Source organism: Pinus tabuliformis, chromosome 8 (genome assembly GCF_031772625.1).
Source record: "Pinus tabuliformis cultivar Carrire ecotype Pingquan chromosome 8, CPIR1, whole genome shotgun sequence".
NCBI classification, from domain to species: Eukaryota; Viridiplantae; Streptophyta; class Pinopsida; order Pinales; family Pinaceae; genus Pinus; species Pinus tabuliformis.
In genome coordinates, this window is record NC_142294.1 from 1,142,466,235 (window position 1) to 1,142,490,225 (window position 23,991).

General features: G+C 39.8%; 1 long non-coding RNA gene across 1 annotated transcript; it reads left to right on the forward strand.

Annotated features, from left to right (window-relative positions):
• The first annotated feature begins 22,295 nt into the window (after window positions 1-22,295).
• Window positions 22,296-23,813, forward strand: LOC149239378 (uncharacterized). The gene is made up of 3 exons (XR_016245448.1): window positions 22,296-22,496; window positions 22,605-22,661; window positions 23,760-23,813. It is a non-coding gene; the product is annotated as an uncharacterized LOC149239378 (long non-coding RNA).
• Window positions 23,814-23,991: the final 178 nt, after the last annotated feature.

The following is a 23,991-nucleotide window of genomic DNA, read 5'->3' on the forward strand; positions in this document are numbered from 1 at the left end:
ACTTTAAAATTCTTAGGTTAAATAGAAATGAGAAAAGTAAATAAAAAACAATAAAACTAACCTAATCTCTATTATACATGTAATTAAGTAATTGAGTAATAAATAAAAATAAAAATTAACTTTAATAAAATAAAACTAATTATAAAAATAATAAAATTTCATCACATTATATAAATAAACTTTCAATTAATCAGTTAAGTAAAACAATTTAAATAATTAAAGAAAGAAAAAATAATTTGAATTAAAATAATTAAACCAGAATTATTATAATAAATTAAAATAAAAATAATAAAAATAAAAATAAAATAATTCATATATAAGGGTCGGCTTCTTTATAAATCAAGATCTAGGTGTATTTATACTATGGTCAAAAAGATTCTTCTCTCAAGGAACTATCATTCATATTCTATCTTAGTCCTAATGATGGACCCTCTTTGGGGTTTGAAACGTCGACAGAATAAACACAATATTGTGGATAATCCGGATCATGCTACTCCAAAAAACTACCACAACAGCTTGAAATCTATCATTTAAGAGTTTTAATATTTAATAAATGATATGACTTTTGTAATTGTATTATAACTTAGTAATATACATTTAATATTCCTGTAAATTTATATTGTTCACAATATAATTTTTTTTGTTTACACAAGGTGATGAATAATGGACATCATCATAACATGATTAATTGTAAATGATGTCACTATGTGTCAAACAACAAATGACCTTGCAATGTGATGAACAACCAATGTTGTCATAGTATAATGAATGATATTACAATGTGATGAATGATAAAAAAAAACATCATGAGTTGATGAACAATAAATGTCATTACAATGTGAGACACAAAAGACAATGTGAAAATATGAGGAACATAAAACATCACCACGATTGGATCAAAATTGATGTTGTATTGCAACAAAAAAACCGTTGGCAATCATGATCAAACATGTTTAATTAATTCAACCATGATATTCCCTTGGTTGACTGAGGTGAAACATGGTTAACCATGGTCATATGTGGTCAAGCATAGGGAAACATATACAAGAAGGTCAATAATGGCAGCATGGTCAAGATGGCCAATCATGTTCAAACAAGGCCTAACATGGGAAAATTATGGTAAAAAATGGTTTAAATGGTCAACATGGTTTACTATGGGTAGCCATGATCAACATGGTCAACATAGCCAACCACACTTAACATGTTCATCATGGTCAACCATGGTTAAGTATAGTCATCTATAAGTAAATGATGCCAACATTAGTCTACCATGTTTAGCTATAGTCAACTATAGTCAAACATGGTCACCAATTTTTGTTATAGTAAACCTTATTAAACCATGCTTAAACAAGCTTAACCATGGTTAACCATATTCATTAAGGCACAACCATATTCAGCCATAATGAACCATGGATAAGATAGTCAACCATGTTTGACCATAATTGGAAATGTCGAACCATGGAAAAGCATGGTCAACATGTACAACCATGGAAAACATGGACTACCATGTTTGTGGTTAGCCATAACTTGACCATACTAGCCATAGTCAACCATGTTAAAAAATAGTCAAGTAAGCTTAACCGTGCTCAAACATGGTCTCAAAATTTAACTATTGTCAACATTGTTCAACGTCGATGTATGAGATTTTAAACCTTTTAAAACTAATAATAGCACTAATGAGTGTATTTAAACCACTTTATTAATGCATTTTTGCTAGAATATGATGCATTAATATTACATGATTGATAATTTTGTCCCATTATAACTATAAAAAGTAATTTTCAATACTATAATCTTCTTTACAATAATATAATTTCAAATATTTTTTTACACTCATCTTACAACCGAACAAAAACTCCCATTTTTTATATATATATTTCATAAAAACTATAGATTTAAACTTATAAAATAAATTTTTATTTTTTTTTTAAATACATATTTTAACGTACAAAACATAAATTATAAATATATACAGTAACCTCGATCTCATTCAATTAATAAAAACACCTTATAAAACACAAAATATCCCAAAGTCGCATTAATCTACAAAGAATGGGAGGGTAAATTCAGAAAAAACCAAACAAATTTTTAAATAAGTTTTTCAGAAAGATGAAGTATTATAGAATTTATTAAAAAAATAAAATATACTTAAATTTATATATGATCAATCTATAGTAAGATTATTATGGAATGTTATCATAGAGAAATAGGTCATGTTTTTTTACTAATATAGTTATAGGAATCATATTTTTAATCATATAATCATTAGAAATATATTAGGTTTCTAGTACCATGAAAATTTATGAAAAAACTAAGTACTATGACAAGAGAACGTACATGGCACGCAAACCTCACTAAAAAGTTGTTTCACAAAGCGTATTAAAAGCTGACATGATACTTTATAGAATGTATTTCATGTAAGTTTCATCTAGAGGTACTTTGCTGGACGATACCTCCGAGACAATGAGTGAGGATCAGGGTAAATGGATACTTTCATTTTGACTAATGGATTCTATTTTATCCAATTTAACTACCCATTTAGAGAGATAACATGCAACTCTCTCTTTATTGGTTCGGGTTAAACTTTTTACAATTTTAAAATATATTTATGTCCATTTGGAAATTTTATACAAGTTTCCTTAACCCTAAAGATCACAAGTTTACATTCCTCTAACAAAATTAAGATCACAAGTTTACATTACTCTAGCAAAAGAGTTATGGTTTAGGTTGATGAAGATTAAAGACTAACAATCATTTAGTAAATAAAAATCATAAACAATTAAATCGTTACATCAATATATCAAATACATATTAGTGTCAAAGACCTGATAACCATCTATACAAATTAGTGCCAAAACCCTAGTGACCATATATACAAATATTTACCGGAAACCAAACAATTATCTGCATGCAATGCCCATAAATTGGGCATGAAAAAAAAATAAGATAAGATAATTTTTAAAATGTATATATATTTTAATTTAATACATTTAAAAGCATATGTGGATGTATCGCGTGTATAAGTGTATAATGTGCCTGAGTCTTATGCTAGCTTTCAGTAAGATGACAAATGCACCACACTGGTTATTTGATGGAGCACAATCATACCGGTTGTCATATTTTTCTTAAACTATACTCTCTTCTGATCTTCCAACCGGGAAAATTTTCGAAAATCTCTTTTCACCTTTTTCAAAGTTTTTGAATACGCATTGATACAAATTCAATCATTTCAACACATGGCTAACATGAAATGTGCGAAGGAAGAAGGTAGTATTCTAGATGCCACTATTCCCCATTAAAGATAAACATCCAGTAGATTATATCAGTTGACAAATTAGTCTATTTCCTCCGCCATTTGAGGTTTCGCAGTTTACCTTTATTGTATGTATAATCCGCTCTATGTAATTTAATGGTTTTAAAGAACAATATTATACGCTTGGGAACATGCATCGTTCTTTTTTCTTCATGGTATATTAGTTTATAATAAAGGCACCTGAGACCCTTCCATGATGTGGCTTCTAACCCATTTTCTCACTCCCTACAGTTGTGTTTCAGCATGCCTGTGGAAATTAGCGTTCCAGAAGTTGATATTTCAATGGTGTTCCGCTTCACACGGCCAATTTGGTTGCATGGAAACGACTCATTTGCTACGCATGGTCGATTTTTCGCGTCTCTTACGGAAAGATAGCAATCAGGAGAAATTTATGTGCTGTGGCTAACGTGGATCTTTGCTTCCTCCCCCACACACTCTATCGTTGCGTGCAGGGAGTGGTTGGTTCAGCAATTGCATATTACGTGCAAGGGCTAAGCACGAACGTGAAAGTACCTGTATTTGCCACAGCTTTCAGTCCGCCATTAGTTGCAATTATGGCATCTGTCATTCTCTCTGAGAACATCTTTTTGGGCAGGTTAGCTTCTCAATTCTTCTGAACCGAAATTGAAATCGGGATTAATCATTATTAGTCCTTGCCTACGGCAATGCAGGGACTATAGCGATCGCTCCAGCATTGGACTATAGCGATCGCTCCAGCGTTGACTGGAGATTAATTCATGGTTTGACTATGAGAGTTTGTTCAATTGTGCTTTTTAACCAAACTTTACGATTCACAATTTTCTTCAATCAAATTTTTAACCAATGTTTTGAGTTTGCCTTCTTATTGCAAACCTCATGTGCCCCAATGTCATTTAAACGCGGTCATTTTGAAAAAGGTTGGCAAATTCATTTTATCGAAACTTTGGTTACCGACTTAAACTAGAAAGTTTGCAAAGGTTGGCAAATGCATTTTATTAACCAAACTTTGGTTGCCGCTTCGTGGCAAGCTGCCAAGCTACATGAAATTCAACCGTCTGCCCATTCCCTGAGAGCCCATGTAGCCATTACCTTAGTCATGGTGTTTCTCAGTAATCTCAAGAACCATATTTATGCCAATCGACCACTGCACCCATTTGCCAATTACATTAATCATGGAGTTTCTCAACAGTGTCAAGAACCATATTTATGTGAATCGACCACTGCAACTGATTTTTGAAGACATTGCATGACTGCAATCGACCACTGCAACTATTTTTTGCAGAAATTGCATGACTGCCACTGATTTTTTCCAACCTTGCAGGACTTACGGTATAAGGCGTACAGTGCGTCACCCACAACCCACAAAAGGAAGAAAAAGATAGTGACCTGCCAAAGAAGAAAACCAAACCAAATGGTAAATTGCAATTTTCACCAGATTTTTGTACAAATTGCATGACTGCAACTGATTTTTGCCAACCTTGTAGGACTTAAAATATAAGGTTTAGAGCACGTCACCCACAAAAGGAAGAAAAAGATAGTGACCTGCCAAAAAAGAAAACCAAACCAAATGGTAAATTGCAATTTTCACCATAAGTTTCAGTTCAGTTACTATGCATGTTGTTTCACCATTTTTATCTTAAGTTTCAGTTTCAGTTCAGTTTTAGTTCCTATGCAAGTTGTTTCACCTACAATTTCAATTTCAGATCCTAAATGAAGGAGTTGCAGCTCACAGGTGTGTACAACACCTGGAGACTACACTCAAACAAAGAGGAGACTCTCTCTCTCGTTCACTCTACATGACATCAAATGAATATTACAATATTAAATACATCACTGAAAATTAGGTAGATGTGAACAACCTCCTAAACTCTAGGAACTAATCCTACACTAAGGAGATGTGTTACAACCATATAACCATTTCTCCATTATTTTTAACTCCCCCCCTTAATGGAGAAAGGGTTATTCTACACTCCTAACATCCCTCTAAATGATTCAAACTTTACTCGCCCTAGAGGCTTAGTAAAAATATTAGCTAAATTATCACAAGTGTTACAATACTCCACACATATTTCTTTTGACTGTATCTTTTCTTGAACAAAATGAAACTGAGTATCAATATGTTTAGTATTTTTATGGAAAACTGAATTGTATGCAAGCTTTATTGTGCTCTGGTTGTCAGTTTTGATGTTGGTTGTTTCTTTCTGTCCTTCGCCTGCATCGCTAAGCAATCTCCTCAACCAGATGGCTTCGCATGTGGCTGCACACAGCGCCTGGTACTCAGCCTCACATGATGATAATGCTACAGTATTTTTCTTTTTGCTACTCCACGAAATAACCCCGGATCCAATACTAAATGCGTAACCTGTGATGGATCTACGATCATCCAGGTCACCTGCCCAATCAGAATCTGAATAACCTGCTAAAGTAACATCAGAAATGTCAGTGTATAAAATACCATAATTACAAGTACCACTAAGGTACCTCAACACACATTTTGCTGCAATCCAGTGACTTTCAAGTGGTTTGGACATAAACTGGCTCAGCACACTAACAGAATATGCTAGATCAAGTCTAGTTGTCATGAGATATATCAAACTTCCCACTAGTTGTCTATACAAAGTGGCATCCACCTGTTTTGTGCCATCGTCACTGCTTAACTTGAGATTCTGCTGCAATGGTGTTGCTGCTGTTTTGCACTGTTCCATTCTGAATCTTTCCAACAGGGTTCTGGCATACTTTCCTTGAGTTAGAAAAGTTTGAGTAGAATCTTTCGATACCTCCAAACCTAGGCAATAATGAAGATTTCCAAGGTCTTTCATTTCAAATACCTGTGACATTTGTTGCTTGATTTCTTTGATCAAATTATTTGCATTTCCTGTTATGATCATGTCATACACATACAAAGAAATCAAAATGATTTGCCTCTGATTATTTATCTTGGTATATAGGTTTGGATCGTTGAGGCTCCTATGAAAACCATGCTGTATAAAAAATGAATCAATTTTCTCATACCATGACCTGGGTGCTTGTTTCAAACCATAAAGTACCTTATGCAATTTACACACTAAATGCTCCTCCCCTTTTTCACAAAACCAGGAGGCTGTACTAAATAAATTTCTTCCTTTAATTCTCCATTCATAAATGCAGACTTAACATCTAGCTGGTGTAGCTTCCATTTATGTTTTGTTGCTAACGAAATTAGCATTCTAATTGTATTTAGTTTAGCTACAGGGGCAAAGGTGTCATCGAAATCTATTCCTTCTTGCTGTGAGTAACCCTTTGCTACCAGTCTAGCTTTGAATTTTTCTACACTCCCATCTGCATTTATCTTAGGTTTATACAACCACTTACAACTTATGGGGGTTTTTCCTTCAGGCAACTCAACTAAATCCCAAGTATGGTTTCTATATATTGATTCAATTTCCTCATGCATTGCAGCCCTCCATTCATCTAATTTACTTGCTTCTTCATACTTTGAAGGTTCTACATGTTTAAAATTTTGGACATTAAAGCATAGCCTTTCAATCTTTCAGGTAGTCTAGTCTTCCTACCTGATCTTCTAAGTAGAGGACTTACCTCAACTCTATCTGTTTCAGCACTTTCCAGGCCTGCATCATCCCTTATTACACTATCTGCTGCTACTTCTTCCTATTTCTGCTCCTGCTCCTGCTCTTCATCTTCGTCACTATTCATCTCTATCAGCAATGGAATGTGGCTGTCACTGTTAGAGCCTTCCTTTCCATCTTCAGTCTGTTCATGAAAAATAACATCTCTGCTTGCAAAAACTTTATGAGTCACGGGATTATATAACTTGTATGCCTTATACTCTGTGCCATATCCTACGAATATACATTTCAAGGCTTTGGGGTCTAACTTCTTTCTATCTGCTTTTGGCATATGAGCATAAGCTTTAGATCCAAATATTTTTAGATGACTAACTGTTGGTTTGAGTCCAAACAATGCTTCAAAGGGGCTTTTGAAGCCTAGACATTTAGTAGGACTCCTATTCTTTAAATAAACAGCAGTATTAATGGATTCTACCCAAAGACCATTTGATAGACCTTTACCTTGAAGCATACTTCTCGCGCACTCCACAAGAGTTCTGTTCTTGCGTTCTGCTACTCCATTCTGATGTGGAGTGTGTGGCACTGTGGATTGCTGCATAATACCATGTTGCTTGCAGAAGTTCATGAACTCTCCTAACCTGTACTCTCCCCCTTGGTCCGAGCGGAGAATATTTATCCACTTTCCTGTTTGGTTCTCTATCATAAATTTGAACTCTTTAAAGTACCAAAAGGCTTGACTCTTTTTAATTAAAAAATACACCCATGAAAACCTAGTGCAATCATTTGTAAACAGCAGAAAATAATATGCACCTCCTAAGGACCTAGTTTGCATAGGTCCACAAATATTTGTATGCACTAGTTCTAGGATGTCTCTTTCCTTCCTGTTGACATGCAAAGGGAATTCTTCTCTATGCATTTTCCCTAATGCACATCCATCACATTCCAGCTTGACATTATGAAAAACAAGGAGTCCATCGACCATACCTTGCTTCTGAAGTAAGATGAGGTCTTGCAAATTGAGATGTCCAAATCTCTGATGCCAGAGATTTTCGACTGTTGATCCAGCTGCAACCATTGCTTGTCGTGGCATACTCTTTGCATCCAATCAGTACAAATTCCCCACGCGCACTCCTGTTGCAACTGTTTCCATCTGGCTATCCTTAATGACACAACCATTCTTAAAGAATTGCACCTGCATGTCCTGCTCTGTAATAATTGAGACAAAGATCAAGTTTTTCTTAATTCCTGGAACATATAATACATTTTTAAGGTGTTTAATGTCACCACTAGGTAGCTTCACAGGAATATCTCCATATCCTTTGATCTCATACCCACTGTCGTCTCCTAGATAAATTTTTGATCCACATGCAGATTCTTCAAGAAATTCAAAACAGTCCTTATCGGTCATATGTGAGGATGTGCCAGAGTCGACATACCATATGTCATCCTCATCTCCCTTTGATGCTAAAAGAGCACAATCAACTGTGAGTAGTCAAAGATCATGGCTGTGGTCCTCCTCTTCTCTAGCAAAAGACCCCTGGTGTTTCCTCTGTTTGCCTCTTCTTTCATCTGCATGCCTCTTATAGCATTCTTTAATATGATGACCAGGTTTCCCACAATAAAAACATCTCTTAACATAATTATCAGTCATACCTCTGAATGATCTCTTTTGAAAAGAGTTGGCTCCCTTCTGCTGCTGCTGCTGCGGTTGCTGGTGCTGATGTTGGTGTTGATGCTGCTTCCCTCTATATTGTCGCCTTTTCGCCATCAGAGCAATATCATTGCTCTGAGTTTTCAGATTCTGTCGTCGCTCCTCCTCCTAGAGCAGAATCGCTCTCAGCTCATCAAATGAAGGGGCTTTCTGCCTCACTGACAGCCCTGAGATAAATGTCTGATATTCATCAGTCATTCTGTTCAATGTGAGTGTGACTAGATCTGAGTTGGACACCTTTTCTCCAATAGCTCCCAGTTTGTCACTCAGATCCTTGACTCTGGCCATGAATCCAACAACGGACTCATTCTCGTCCATCTTCAATGCAAACAGCTTTCCCTTGAGTGTCAGAACACGATTTGTATTCTGAGTCTCGTACAAGTTCTTGATCGTTGTCCATATATCAACGCCCGACTTGGAATCTCTAATATGTGGGATAATATTGTACTTAACGAACATCTTCAGTATAACTTTTGCTTTCGTTTCTCTTTTATCCCAATCTTGTTCTTGGGTCGCTGTTCCAAATCTCTGTTCATTTCCCTCAACGATCGACCATGCATTTACGCTCTCCAGCAAAGTTTGCATTTTGAATTTCCAGTTGGAGAAGTTCGATCCATCGAGTTTCCCAGACTCGTGGAGATATGATTCTATACTGTTGTTCATTTTCGCCCAACTGAACACTCCAATTGGCCACCACCGGGAAAGTCCGATCTGCTAACACCGAACAGATCAGGAACTTCACTGTGCCACCACCGGGGAAGTCTGATCTGCTGCCACCGAAGAGATCAGGGACTTCACTATGCCACCACCGAGCAAAACCTATCTGCTACCACCAAACAGATCAACAAACAAGCTCCAACACGCCACCACCGGGCAAACGCGATCTGCTTCCACCAAACAGATCGAGGAGCTGCATTTCGCCACCACCGGGAAAAAAACCGATCTGCTTCCAGCAAGAAAATCACAGAGCTCTAATTCACCACCACCGGGCAGGTCCGATCTGCTACCACCGAGCGGATCACGAAACCCCAATTCGCCACTACCGGGCAGGTCCGATCTGCTACCTCCGAGTGGATCAAGGAACCTCAATTCGCCACCACCGGGCAAATCAAATCTGCTGCCACCGAGCAGAAATCTCCACGTGCCACCACCGGGCAACTCCGATCTGCAACGAAAAATTGCAGATTTCAGAGAGAAAGAGGTTGGCTCTTTGGCACTCTGAACAGCTACAAATCCGTGCCAATTGCAGAAAAGAAAATTCACGATGTGCACGGAAATTGGTGCGATTAACAGCCACGGATCCGTGCCAATTTAGTTACTTTTTACCTGGCGCTCTTATCAGACTCAAATCCGCGCCAATGGGCACATCTATTCTCTAAAAAATCGCGCCAGTCGCATGTTATGTTCTATTGGCGCGACTGTCTGCAAAAAATCCGCGCCAACTGCTGCTTCTTCTGGAAAAAAAAATGTGCTCCAACCCTTTCTTCGGCTCAGAGATGATCAGTCATCTGAGACCCTTCACTCCAGGTGTTACTGCAGTTCCACCTGATCACACAAATACATTTACATGCTCTCCTACCACTACAGATATGTAACTAATGATACATCCCTAAAAAAAATTGAGGCTATCTCTACCCTAAGCTCTGATACCAAGATAAAAATCAAACTTTGAATTAAATGAAGGAGTTGCAGCTCACAGGTGTGTACAACACCTGGAGACTGCACTCAAACAAAGAGGAGACTCTCTCTCTCGTTCACTCTACATTACATCAAATGAATATTACAATATTAAATACATCACTGAAAATTAGGTAGTTGTGAACAACCTCCTAAACTCTAGGAACTAATCCTAAACTAAGGAGATGTGTTACAACCATATAACCATTTCTCCATTATTTTTAACTATTTAATCCGCCATGAGGTTTCGCAGTTTACCTTTATTGTATGTATAATCCGCTCTATGTAATTTAATGGTTTTAAAGAACAATATTATATGCTTGGGAACATGCATCGTTCTTCTTTCTTCATGGTATATTAGTTTATAATAAAGGCACCTGAGACCCTTCCATGATGTGGCTCCTAACCCATTTTCTCACTCCCTACAGTTGTGTTTCAACATGCGTGTGGAAATTAGCGTTCCATACATTGATATTTCAATGGTGTTCCGCTTCACACGGCCAATTTGGTTGCATGGAAATGACTCATTTGCTATGCATGGTCGATTTTTCACGTCTCTTACAGAAAGATAGCAATCAGGAGAAATTTATGTGTTGTGGCTAACGTGGATCTTTGCTTCCTCCCCCACACACTCTATCATTGCGTGCAGGAAGTGGTTGGGTTAGAAATTGCATATTACGTGCAAGGGCTAAGCACGAACGTGAAAGTACCTGTATTTGCCACAGCTTTCAGTCCGCCATTAGTTGCAATTATGGCATCTGTCATTCTCTCTGAGAACATCTTTTTGGGCAGGTTAGCTTCTCAATTCCTCTGAACTGAAATTGAAATCAGGATTAATCGTTATTAGTCCCTGCCTACGGCAATGCAGGGACTATAGCGATCGCTCCAGCATTGATTGGAGATTAATTCATGGTTTGACCATGAGAGTTTGTTCAATTGTGCTTTTTAACCAAACTTTACGATTCACAATTTTCTTCAATCAAATTTTTAACCAATGTTTTGATTTTGCCTTCTTATTGCAAAACTCACGTGCCCTAATGTCATTTAAACGCAGTCATTTTGAAAAAGGTTGGCAAATTCATTTTATCGAAACTTTGGTTACCGAATTAAACTAGAAAGTTTGCAAAGGTTGGCAAATGCATTTTATTAACCAAACTTTGGTTGCCGCTTCGTGGCAAGCTGCCAAGCTACATGCAATTCAACCATCTGCCCATTCCCTGAGAGCCCATCTACCGATTACCTTAGTCATGGAGTTTCTCAATAGTCTCAAGAACCATATTTATGCCAATCGACCACTGCACCCATCTGCCCATTACATTAATCATGGAGTTTCTCAACAGTCTCAAGAGCCATATTTATGCCAATCGACCACTGCAACTGATTTTTGAAGACATTGCATGACTGCAATCGACCACTGCAACTAATTTTTGCAGAAATTGCATGACTAAAAATTATTTTTGCCAACCTTGCAGGACTTACGGTATAAGGGGTACAGTGCGTCACCCGCAACCCACAAAAGGAAGAAAAAGATAGTGACCTGCCAAAGAAGAAAACCAAACCAAATGGTAAATTTCAATTTTCACCAGATTTTTGCAGAAATTGCATGACTGCAACTGATTTTTGCCAACATTGCAGGACTTACAGTATAAGGCTTAGAGCACGTCACCCACAAAAGGAAGAAAAAGATAGTGACCTGCCAAAAAAGAAAACCAAACCAAATGGTAAATTGCAATTTTCACCATAAGTTTCAGTTCAGTTACTATGCATGTTGTTTCACCATTTTTATCTTAAGTTTCAGTTTCAGTTCAGTTTTAGTTCCTATGCAAGTTGTTTCACCTACAATTTCAATTTCAGTTCCTATACAAGTTTTAGTTTCTATGCATTTTGTAAGTTTTAGGTTTTATGCATTTTGTATAGTTTCTATGCATTTTATCTTTCACCAGTTGAGTTTGTAATATATATATATATATATATATATATATATATATATATATATATATATATATATATATAGATATATAAAATGCTCTCTGCAAAAAAAAAAAAAAATTACAACATTCAAATTCTTATTCTACATTGTAACTTCTTATACTTTGTGATATGCAAAGTGGCGATATAATCTAGCTACGATATGATGAATCAAATCTCGGCATAAATAAATGAATCAAATCTTGGAATAAATGAATGTTTGATTTACTACAGGAAAGTCAGGAAATCCCACCCACAAAATAATAAACAAAAACAAATATAGACTTGATCTATGTAAACCTCCATATGCATAAAGGCTGACAACCTCACCGTGAAGTAGCTTCAGAAAAGCGTTTCCCGGGTTATCGCTGCCTAAAGGTATGCAGGTCCCCTCCACCGCAAAACTCTCCATGACCAGGTAGGAAAACTTCAAACTTATCTGTCTCGAAATGAGAATACAATGTCGGTAAGAATGAATGATCTAAAGAAGAAAGAATCTCTGAGATACTTATTCTGAGAGACTCATTCTTGTTTTCTAGTGACCCTTTATCCATTACTTTCATTACGATTGCTTCCCTTCAACTCTGCTAAGCAAACACTCCCAATATCCCCACTTCCCAAGAGCTTCAAAAGCCTAAAATCACTCAAATCCAAAAAGCCATCTTTCACGCCCTGAATGGCATCCCATCTTCATCATTCCCTTTGTGCAATTCGTTTAGAGCACTGCTCAAACTACTGCGGTTACTTTCATTGTTGTCACTAACATTGCTTCTGTAGTTGACCACAATCAGGCTACTCTTCCCACTTTCGGCACACTCAAGCCTTTCTTTCTTGAGATTGTCAATGGTTTTTCATTCAGAAATATTTGACTCTGCACCCATGCCATCTCTTACCTACCCACTAAAACTGCTCTTGACACTACTAGAACCAGTGATGGTGCTTCTCAGACTGCTCTTGAAATCTTAAAACTTTCATCAATGCATGATGGTGCTGCTCCGAATTCTGCTCCGACTTCCCTTGAAACTTTCATCAATGCTATCACATGTACTAAGAGTCCCACACATTGGAACACATGAATCAATGCTCTTCTCTCTAGCTGACTCTGTCCACACCATGCTCTCATTGCAATCTTTAATTTACAAAATCAATTATTTATCCTGTTGCTACTGTTGCTACATTAGTTGGGCTAAACGCAATAGAAATGGATGACTCTGAGAGAAGCTCTAGCCGTGGGCCATGAAGATAGAATCTAAAAACGGGTACCCAGTTTTAGCATGGGATTCTAGAACGACAGGTGGGCTACATGCTAGCTTCAAGTGTCCATCTATGATATTTGTTTGTATTTCATTTCATTTTTTATATATATTTTTATTTTTATTAACTTTTTATGTAAGAGCCGATGTGCATGGATGACCCGTGATACTTTGTTTGTTTGCTTCTGGATCTGCCGCGAAGGTCCAGCAACCATAGTGCAATCAAGTACTTTGGCATGTACTAGTGTTTACGCAGATCCACCTGTCGCTTCTTCTTGCCACTTGTCACCTCACGTGTTCAATCCTCCTACCCACTCTTCATTCCACGACAATGTGTTCTATCCTCTTGCCCCTCTTCAATCCATCAAAAACACATTGGTATTCAAACGAGTCATCTACTGGTGTTGGTTCTAAGTAAATATCGTAGCATCTACTGGTGTTGATTGTAAGTAAATATCGTTGCATGCTCATGTTGAGTTCTTTCTTATCTTAGTTTACAGCTCCATAGCACAAAGAATTTTTGCTTATCTCGGCTGGTGCTGGTTGTAAGTAAATATCGTAGCATTCTCATGTTGAGTTCTTGCTTATCTTAGCTTACAACTCCATAACACAAAGAATTTTTGCTTATCTCAACTAGTGTTGGTTCTAAGTAAATATGGTAGCATGGTCATGTTGATTTCTTTCTTATGTCAGCTTACAGCTCCATAGCACAAAGAATTTTTTCTTATCTCAACTTACAGCTCCATAGCATAGAGAATTGTCATGCACCATAGCACAAAGAATTATTATGCTCTCTAGACATTTATGGAATGGTTTTGATGGTCATGCCCTTTAGGTACTTCAGGAGTTATTTTGATTTCTTTCAAGAGGATACCCAATTTTCATGCCCTCCAGGCATATGCAGAATGATTTTTTTCAAACCCTCTACGCAATTGCAGAGTGAATTTTTAGGAATAAATGCTATTGCAGGGTGATTTTTCAAGGAGAAAAGCTAGCAACGACTCTAAAAATGGAAGTCAACATGATTATGTTTGGCAGAAGATGCCAACAAAGGCGACCGTATTTATTTTTGGCAGAAGATGGTAGGGACGGCTCTACATATGGAACAAACGACTCTATATATGGTTACTATGTCCTGGTGTTACAATTTTTTTGATCCTTATTTATATGCAACAATTATTCATAATAATTGAATAACTATCTATGAATACCATACTGCCACCCTTCCCGCACTATCACTTTAGCCTATCAATATAATTGAAAATCAATATCGATTCGTAGTGCTATTATTGATGATAAAAAACTCCAAGTTTACTAAAATCTAATTACAATTACCTGAAAATTGATTTGATTTTTGTGTAGCTAAAATTTTGCAAATAAGTGCATTGGTGAATATATCTTTGGACACTTCTATGAAATAATTCTGTCTTTGCATAGCACTATAGGTCTAGTACTATCCTGACTGATTTCAAAAGTATTTTATATGAATTTCAGAAATATTTTAGATGGTTGTGACAGGTTATTCCATGCTTCGGGTATGCATATTCGTGAAGCGGGCTTGTTCTTTCTTCTTTTATAGCTGCCTTAGAGAGAGAGGTCTAGGTTTGTTTTTTCACCACTAACTATTTCTGAAAGAAAAAGGTTCGGGCCTGTCCTGCCACCACTAACAGTGTTGTTCCACCTCAATTACCACCTTGACGAATGGACGGAAAACCATTAGCATTCAGGTAGATTCTTGTTAATACTTGCCATGAAGAATTTGAGGGTGCAAATAATCTGCGAGCTAAAATCAAATATTTTTTAGCCCTAGATCAAGAATCTGAAACGTGACAAGGAAAAGATAGTAAAGCTTCACATTCTGGGAAGCATTAGGTTTATTGGGTAGCTTTTCAAGCAAAAGATGGTACCTGAAAAAATTGTTCATCATTGTATTCAACGCTTGTTGGCCACAGATGCGAAGGTTGGTCCAGCTGAAGAAAATGTTGAGGCTGTTTTTTTCTTTTGAATATTGTGGGAAAACATCCTCAAAGAAACCAAGAGTCGTAGTATCATTGATTCTTATATCGCCGCAATGAAGCAGTTAAGTAGAAATCAACATCTTGCATTTGAAATGATATTCATGGTCAGGAAGGTTCTTGATTTGTGTGCTAATATATCGATCCCTAGACATGAAAAGACGAAATCCAAAACAATAAATGAGTTCCATTCAGAAATTGGACAAAAGCTTGGTTTAAACACCAAAACAAAAAATATGTGTAATATGTTTGCAGGAAACAACTTTTGGTATTAGAGGTATCACAAATGGTAGGAAGGAGTTTGGTAAAAGATTAGAGGAACTTACATGTCCAAGCCCATGCTCCAAGATTCCGAGAATGGGAAGATTTCTGTGAGCTTCCATTCTGAGAATGGGAACATTTCTGTGAGATTCCATGCATGGAGACATTTTTTAGCACTAGAATTTCTGAGAATTGTGTTCATGAGAATTGTATTCATGGCAGCTTTCGGCTTTCCAGTTAAGGGCATGAAATGATAAGGCTTTCCAGCTAAGGGCATGAAACGGTAAGGGTCGTTGGTATTTTCACTCTCTTTGGAAGTTCCATGGGACAATGTCCGAGGCATGGAATTGAAGACAACACATGGTTTCTTTTTTCTTCACTTTATGCAAAAGCGTTCATGAAGACAACACGTGGTTTTCAGAAACGACTAGTATTGTGCGCTACTGGAATTTTTTTTTGTTGCTTATCCTTTAGTAAAAATGTTGCATTGCTAAACTCACAATAAAATTCATATTTCTGCTCAAACCTTGAAGTCAAAAGCATATTTTCTTACTCAATGTATTGATTCTATCACTTCAAACCTTTTAATGAGAGTTTTCCGTCAATGTTACAATTCAACTAAAATATTATTAAGATATTCTATTTTTGTTTTTCGTTTTATTAGTTTCCATATTGGCCATTCCTTTTAATCATTCTCAAAAATGCTTTTTAGAAGATATGCACATGTTTGTTACATTTTCATTTACATTTATTAAGCTAAATGGTATACATTTTCATATACATTTATTAAGCTAAATGGTATACATTTTGTCACACAGATTTAATATAGAAGATATGTGCATGTGCATTACATTTTCATATATATTTATTAAGCTAAATAGTATACATTTTCTCACACATTTAATATTCTAACCGGAATGAATTTGCAAGCCTCCAACCATATTTTCAATAAGGGATACAATATTCTTCAATATTCATCAGCTATAAAGCACATCATACATTTTTGCTATAATACATATCTATTGAATCCATAATTTTTTCCATTCCCTGATTTCATCAGGTGTTTTCATTCCCTCATTCCGGCAGGGACTACGGCAACACCAGTTGCTCTTGTTGTACATAGGATGGTTCAAGAGGCTAAGTGCACTTATCCACTAAATACAGTGTGTTGGTGTAACATCCCTATAACCGAGAGGGAATTTTTTTTTCCTATTAGGAATAACATAGGTAACTTTTCACCCCGTATTTCTTTTAAAGATATATTTTGGGTAGAAAATAGCATCGGACATGCGTGATTTACCTTTTATTACAGAGTTGAATTTCATTAATTTATCACATTGAACTGAGGTGTAATTTATTTTTTAGCAAAGGTTTGATCATATCAATGCACATAGGCACTTATGAGGACTCAGCCTATGCATCTAAGCCTTGTTCTTGATTGAATAGATATATGGATGCCAACATGTGAAAACTACAGTGGTATGTTTAGTTTGGGAAACATCCTGAAGACAGATGGCGATCATTAACCTAGCATTCCTCCATCGGGATCTGCACCTGGATCTACGGTCTCCTGCGAAAGCATGCATCCGACGGTGGGTGTCACACCCCTACACCAGCGGTAGTCTTTCAACCGCTTATAGCGAGGTGCGGCACCACCAAACGCTTTCTTTTCACCAATACTCACCTTCGTGGACTACGCTTAATTCACTTGTCCTTACTTAGTTTGTTTTTCGCAACCAAGTAAAATGCATTTATCCTTTATACTTAATGAAGCCCATACTCATTCATTATCCATATGCAATTAACCAAGAACATCAACAATTGCAAACAAGTATAAAGGGAGGGGCAACTCCCGAACAGTCTGCCCAACAATATATTATAACAGTTTCTTCAATAGTACATCATCAAGTATACTTGGCAAAACTCCAAGTCTATACTTAGAATAATTTTACTATCAAGGCATAGAACAGCCTTTTACAACATCAATGCCAATCTACATGGTAGGAGGGTGCTCACCCAAGACACCTAAGACTCCCCCTTAGATTCTGCACGATTCCACCTCAAACCGCACTCTGAACGACCTACGAATGACCTTCGGTAAATCTGCACACTTACACCTTGGAGCGCATGAGTTATGCGCACTCCAACTATTTCTGCGCCCTTTTTACCCCTTGTCCAATGCGTAGAAGAGATGCCAAGTTCGTTGGTTCCAAATGAGCTCAAGGCTCTCCTTACTTATACATAACTCTGCGTGAGTTTTGGAGGGGTGTCTAGCCTCATGGCCGACCCCATAGTCCATCGCCACACGCCCACAAGTATCCTTTTACAAGTCGGCCTTGCTCCATTATTCATCGCATATAAGTGGGGGTTCAACACTTAGTCATTTTAAGCGTTTTCCCCTTATCGTCGCATTTGTCGTGCATACTTTTGTCGCATTGCCGTGTGTGCTCACCCGCCCGTGTGCGCTCACCCGCCCGTCGTGCCGACCCGCCCGCCTGTCGTGCAGACCTGCCCGCCGTGTAGCCTTGCCCGCTCGTCGTGCAGACTCGCCCGCCTGTCGTGCAGACCCGCCCACCGGTCATGCAACCCGCGTTCGCCCGTGCGCCCGCGCCCGCCCGTGCACCCGTGCACGGTGACTTCGCCCGGCGCCCGAACGCGCCCGTAGCCAAGGACCTTACATCCTCCTCCACCTGAAATCGTTGTCGTCCTCGACAACATACCATCCCGGTAGCTCTCCACCAAGATCATCATCAACCATGATGTCAACTCCTCCACATAAGGCAAACATCCCTGCAACATATGTAGAATCCCATCTCCATCATGCTTCACCTTAGTGACTAACTGCCACCAAGACAACCATACCAAGGTATACACCTCTACGGTATGTACTCCATCAGATATCATCTCGATCCATGATCATTGACCCCTTTGCCACAATCTCCACTGCAACATCTCGTGTCAAACTCATCATGTGTCACCATGTGATCCTCTGTCATGATACTCCAACAAACGCCAACACATCTTTGTACACTACTAGTCCCCATGTTTGAACTAGTCGGGTGATCAGTCCAACTGTCACGCTCAAACCATGAGAATGCACATCCTCATGCCACCATCAGTCGGTTCTCAAAACATCTTGCCACATCCTGAACTCGATCAAGAATCCATCCATATAAGTAACCCATGCTCAGGTCCATGAAGTAGTCCTCATCTCATCTGCAACATGCTCCATATAGCCAACCTGATGTCCATGACTCTAGTTGTCCATGATGTCCAATTCATGTAGACCCCATCTCAACCTCTGGTCATCTGCATCCAAGTCTTTACCCGTCATAAAGAAGCCTCCTCTAAGGCCCCTTGTAGGGTTGATGTGGTTCCTCCCTGCCAAGGCCTCCACACCAACCTTCCTCCAAGGTTATCTATAGAGAAAGGAGGGCCAGGAAGTTTCCTCCCTGACTCTCATCCACCCATGTGTCAGATTGATGTTGTGTCCTCAAGTATCTATGCACAGCTTCAATCTCCTCACATGTACATCCAAGCTCACCTAGCTTGTTCTTTGTCAACTGAAAGTCATATATGCCCATAGCATACCTGCAAAAGTCCACTATCCCAGCAGGATCTCTACCTTCATAATCCTCATCAACCACTGCCTTTGAAGTAGCACTCGGGCTCCCTTCACTTGTAGCTCCATTGTGAAGATCATCAGTAGAAGATGCTTCCACTAAGTGTCTCCATGTTCGTGAGGTCCTCTTCTCACTTCCTTCATTCCTCTTTCCAGCTCTTGCAACGAAGTCAACAAGCTTCCTTTCCTTCGTTGTTTGAGTCACACTCCCAAGTCCTCTTTGCTCCACATCCTCATGCTTCACATTTGGATCTTTGGGATACAAAGTCATAGAAGCCATCCTTGGTCTATACCCCAAGCAACTTCTTCCATTCATCGGTACTATCATGGTCTTCCCTCCAGCTGTGATCAAGAGAATGTCCCGACTCACCATTGGTATGGCTTGTGCAAGTTCCATAAAGTCTAACCCCAACACCATAGAATGATCATCCATGTCCACAACTCTCAAGTCCAACTTTCCGAACCATGATCCTACTTTCACCTGAGTGTCCTTCAACACACCATCAACAGCTCTAATGGTAGAGTTGACTGCTTTGAAAGCACTCCATTCCCTCTCCATTTTTGCTTTCTTTCCAAAAGACTTTGCTGCCTTCCTGCTTATGAAGCTATGAGTAGCCCCCGTATCCACCAAAGCTGCAAATCTCTTGCCCTTCACGGTCACCTGCACAAAACTTAGCTTCAAGGAACCATCTTCCTTTGTTGGCTTTGTCTTGCGCCTTATATCAGCAACCTTCTTCAAGAATTCGGCCTCAGAAGTGTCAATAGGCTCATGCTCCTTCTTGACATTCCTCTTAAGGTACTTCACTTCCTTGCTTGGTCCTTCTAGGGAACTCGGCCCTGGCCTGGCTTGACTTGCTTCAAGCTTTCCTTCCACCGTGTTCTGCTCAAGTGCACCAACCAAGTGTCCATTGACCAAGTTCATGGAACTAAACTTCCGAATGTCCTCTGGATGCTCTCGGTAGTGAGTTCCCAACCTGTCAATGTAGTCGAGCTCCTCTTGCTCAATCACAACAACCTTCTTACCAAGAAGCTTCTTCTTTATCTCTTCCTCAATTTGCTTGATTTCGGCTTCCACCTTGGCACTTTCCTTCCTCAACCGGGCTCTTTCATCAAAGAGCTCTTGAAGACCAAGACCACTTCGTTGGATCTCCTCATCAAGTTCATTGAGTTCAACATTTGTTGTACTTCCGCATTGGCTCCTAAGTTCTTCAAGTTCCCTTCTTAGTTCCGAACAGCTTTCTCGAATCTTCATGTTCTCAGCTCTCATCGCAACCCAGTTAGAACTCCACCGACTCATATGTTCCAACACTTCGTACCGGAGTGCTTCAACCGCATTATGGCTGGATTCACCTTCATCCACCATTACTGCCTTTTCAGCCTTCTCCATGTTCACCAAGTCACCTGCAATCAGAACCAACCCTTGTTCCACTTATGTGAAACGGTTTCCTTCACCTGCAAGTACCCTTTCCACTGTCACGAGCAACCTTGCTCAAATACCAGCTTGTCAAGTTGTGTATCAGCTTCAATGCTTCAACACCTGAACCTTGTTCAAGCCTCAATATCATCTGTCATCAATTTCAAACCTTCACGAGCAACCCTTGCTCTGATACCAACTGTCACGATAGTGCAGTGGGATCAGCACTTCATCGTCAACCCGGTCATCAGCCTGCTCTGATACCACCTTCACTTCGGTGAAGGTGTGTAGCAACTTACACCTTCAATACCTTGAATCAGCTGCTCTGATACCACCTGTCAAGGTTGGTATCAGCTTTTCGTCAAGCTTCTTCAACCCTGAATCTGCTTCAGTCATCAACCAGGATATCAGCTCTGATACCACCTGTCACGCCCCTACACCAGCGGTAGTCTTTCAACCGCTTATAACGAGGTGCGGCACCACCGAATGCTTTCTTTTCACCAATACTCACCTTCGTGGACTACACCTAATTCACTTGTCCTTACTTAGTTTGTTTTTCGCAACCAAGTAAAATGCATTTATCATTTATACTTAATGAAGCCCATACTCATTCATTATCCATATGCAATTAACCAAGAACATCAACAATTGCAAACAAGTATAAAGGGAGGGGCAACTCCCGAACAGTCTGCCCAACAATATATTATAATAGTTTCTTCAATAATACATCATCAAGTATACTTGTCCAAACTCCAAGTCTATACTTAGAATAATTTTACAATCAAGGCATAGAACAACCTTTTACAACATCAATGCCAATCTACACGGTAGGAGGGTGCTCACCCGAGACACCTAAGACTCCCCCTTAGATTCTGCATGATTCCACACTCAAACCGCACTCTGAACGACCTACGAATGACCTCCGGTAAATCTGCGCACTTACACCTTGGAGCGCATGAGTTATGCGCACTCCAACTATTTCTGCGCCCTTTTTACCCCTTGTCCAATGCGTAGAAGAGATGCCAAGTTCGTTGGTTCCAAATGAGCTCAAGGCTCTCCTTACTTATACATAACTCTGCGTGAGTTTTGGAAGGGTGTCTAGCCCCATGGCCGACCCCATAATCCATCGCCACACACCCACAAGTATCCTTTTACAAGTCAGCCTTGCTCCATTATCCATCGCATATAAGTGGGGGTTCAACACTTAGTCATTTTAAGCGTTTCCCCTTATCGTCGCATTTGTCGTGCATACTTTCGTCGCATTGCCGTGTGTGCTCACCCGCCCGTGTGCGCTCACCTGCCCGTCGTGCCGACCCGCCCGCCTGTCGTGCAAACCCACCCGCCATGCAGCCTCGCCCGCTCGTCGTGCAGCCTCGCCCGCCTGTCGTGCAGACCCGCCCACAGGTCATGCAGCCTGCGTTGGCCCGTGCGCCCGCGCCCGTGCACGGCGACTTCACTCGGCGCCCGAACGCGCCTGTAGTCAAGGACCTTACAGTGGGGATCTATTCGGACGGTTCGAGAGTAACCAACCCCCGACCTCCGCCTGTCGCTCAGCGCCATTCACACTTTTGCCTCCTGAAGTTCTCTCTGCATCCAGGGTGTGGTGCTGGAGTTGACACTTGCAGGGGTTGGATCCTCATGCTGGACCGGCCATTCTGTGAGACTTAAAACTTCATCTGGCATGGCGAGTCTGAATTTACCCGCATTCACGTTTGAGGTAAGGTTAGGGTTTTTGGAAGCCCATTGTTGCTGGTCATATTGTCTTCTGTTTGCCATCGTTTTTTCCATTGCATGGGCTAAATTTCTTGTTGTTACTTTGCTGCAGGAAGATATGGCTTGGCTGCACAACTACCAATCACACTTGGGGTCAAGGGTTTCAAAGGTTCTATTTTTCTTCCTACCCCTTCATCGGCTTTCAGTGACTTCTTCTTCTGAGACTGAATTTCTAAACCTGACCTGTCACGCCCCCAAGCCTACGGTGGTCTTTCAACCGTGCCGGCGAGGTGCGGCACCACCGAACACTTTCTTTTTAACAATACTCGTGCACATGGACTACGCCTAATTCACTTGTCCTTACTTAGTTTGTGTTTCGCAACCAAGTAAAATGCATTTATCCTTTATACTTAATGAAGCCCATACTCATTCATTATCCATATGCAATTAACCAAGAACATCAACAATTGCAAGCAAGTATAAAGGGAGGGGCAACTCCTGAACAGTCTGCCCAACAATAATATATTATAACAGTTCTTCAATAATACATCATCAAGTATACTTGGAAAAACTCCAAGTCTATACTTAGAATAATTTACAGCCAAGGCATAGACAGCCTTTACAATACATGTGCCAACCTCATACGGTAGGAGGGTGCTCACCCGAGACACCAAGAACTCCACCTCTAAGTTCTGCACACAACCACCTCAAAACCGCACTTTGTCAACCTACGACTGCCTCTGGTAAATCTGCGCACTTCCTTCTTGAGCGCATGAGTTATACGCACTTATCTGTGCCCTTTTACCCCTGCTCAATGCGTAGAGAGATATGCGAGTTTGTTGGATGAACCGTTGATGCCAAATGAGCTTCAAGTCCTTTGTATTTATACACATCCTTGCGTGTGGTTGGAGGGGGTGTCCAGCCTTAAGGCCGACCCCATAAGCCAACATAACACGCCCATATGTGCACCTCCATACGTCGGCCTAGCTTCACTTTGCCATCACATATAAACAAGAGCCAACACTTAGTATATTTTCAAGTGTTCCTCATATCGTCACATATGTTCGTCGCACAAGTTCGGAGGTTCGTCGCACAAGGAGCGCCCGCCCGTCGCACGTCCGCCCGCTCGTCGCACCAAGGAGCGCCCGCCCGTCGCATTGTCCGCCCGCTCGTCGCACCCGTGTGCGCCCGCCATGCCGCGCGCCCGTCGCTCGCCTGCCCGAGTTGCGAAGACCTTACATGACCAGTGGTGGTTGTGCTTTTACAGGTGAACCCCATTCGGTTCGGGTTTCTTGCATGCGGCTCCTCTACATGTATGAAGGATATCACTAAATTTGGGTTTTTCCTGTAATTTACATACATGCCATAGAGTTTCTTTTGATTGCTCTGGGTTTTGTGGTACATGTATGCTCTAACCCGGACCTGGTTACTATCTTCTGCGGGTGAACCTTTGCTCAGCCTAACGACCAACTTCCCTTTTTCTCCAGGTGTGTTTCCTC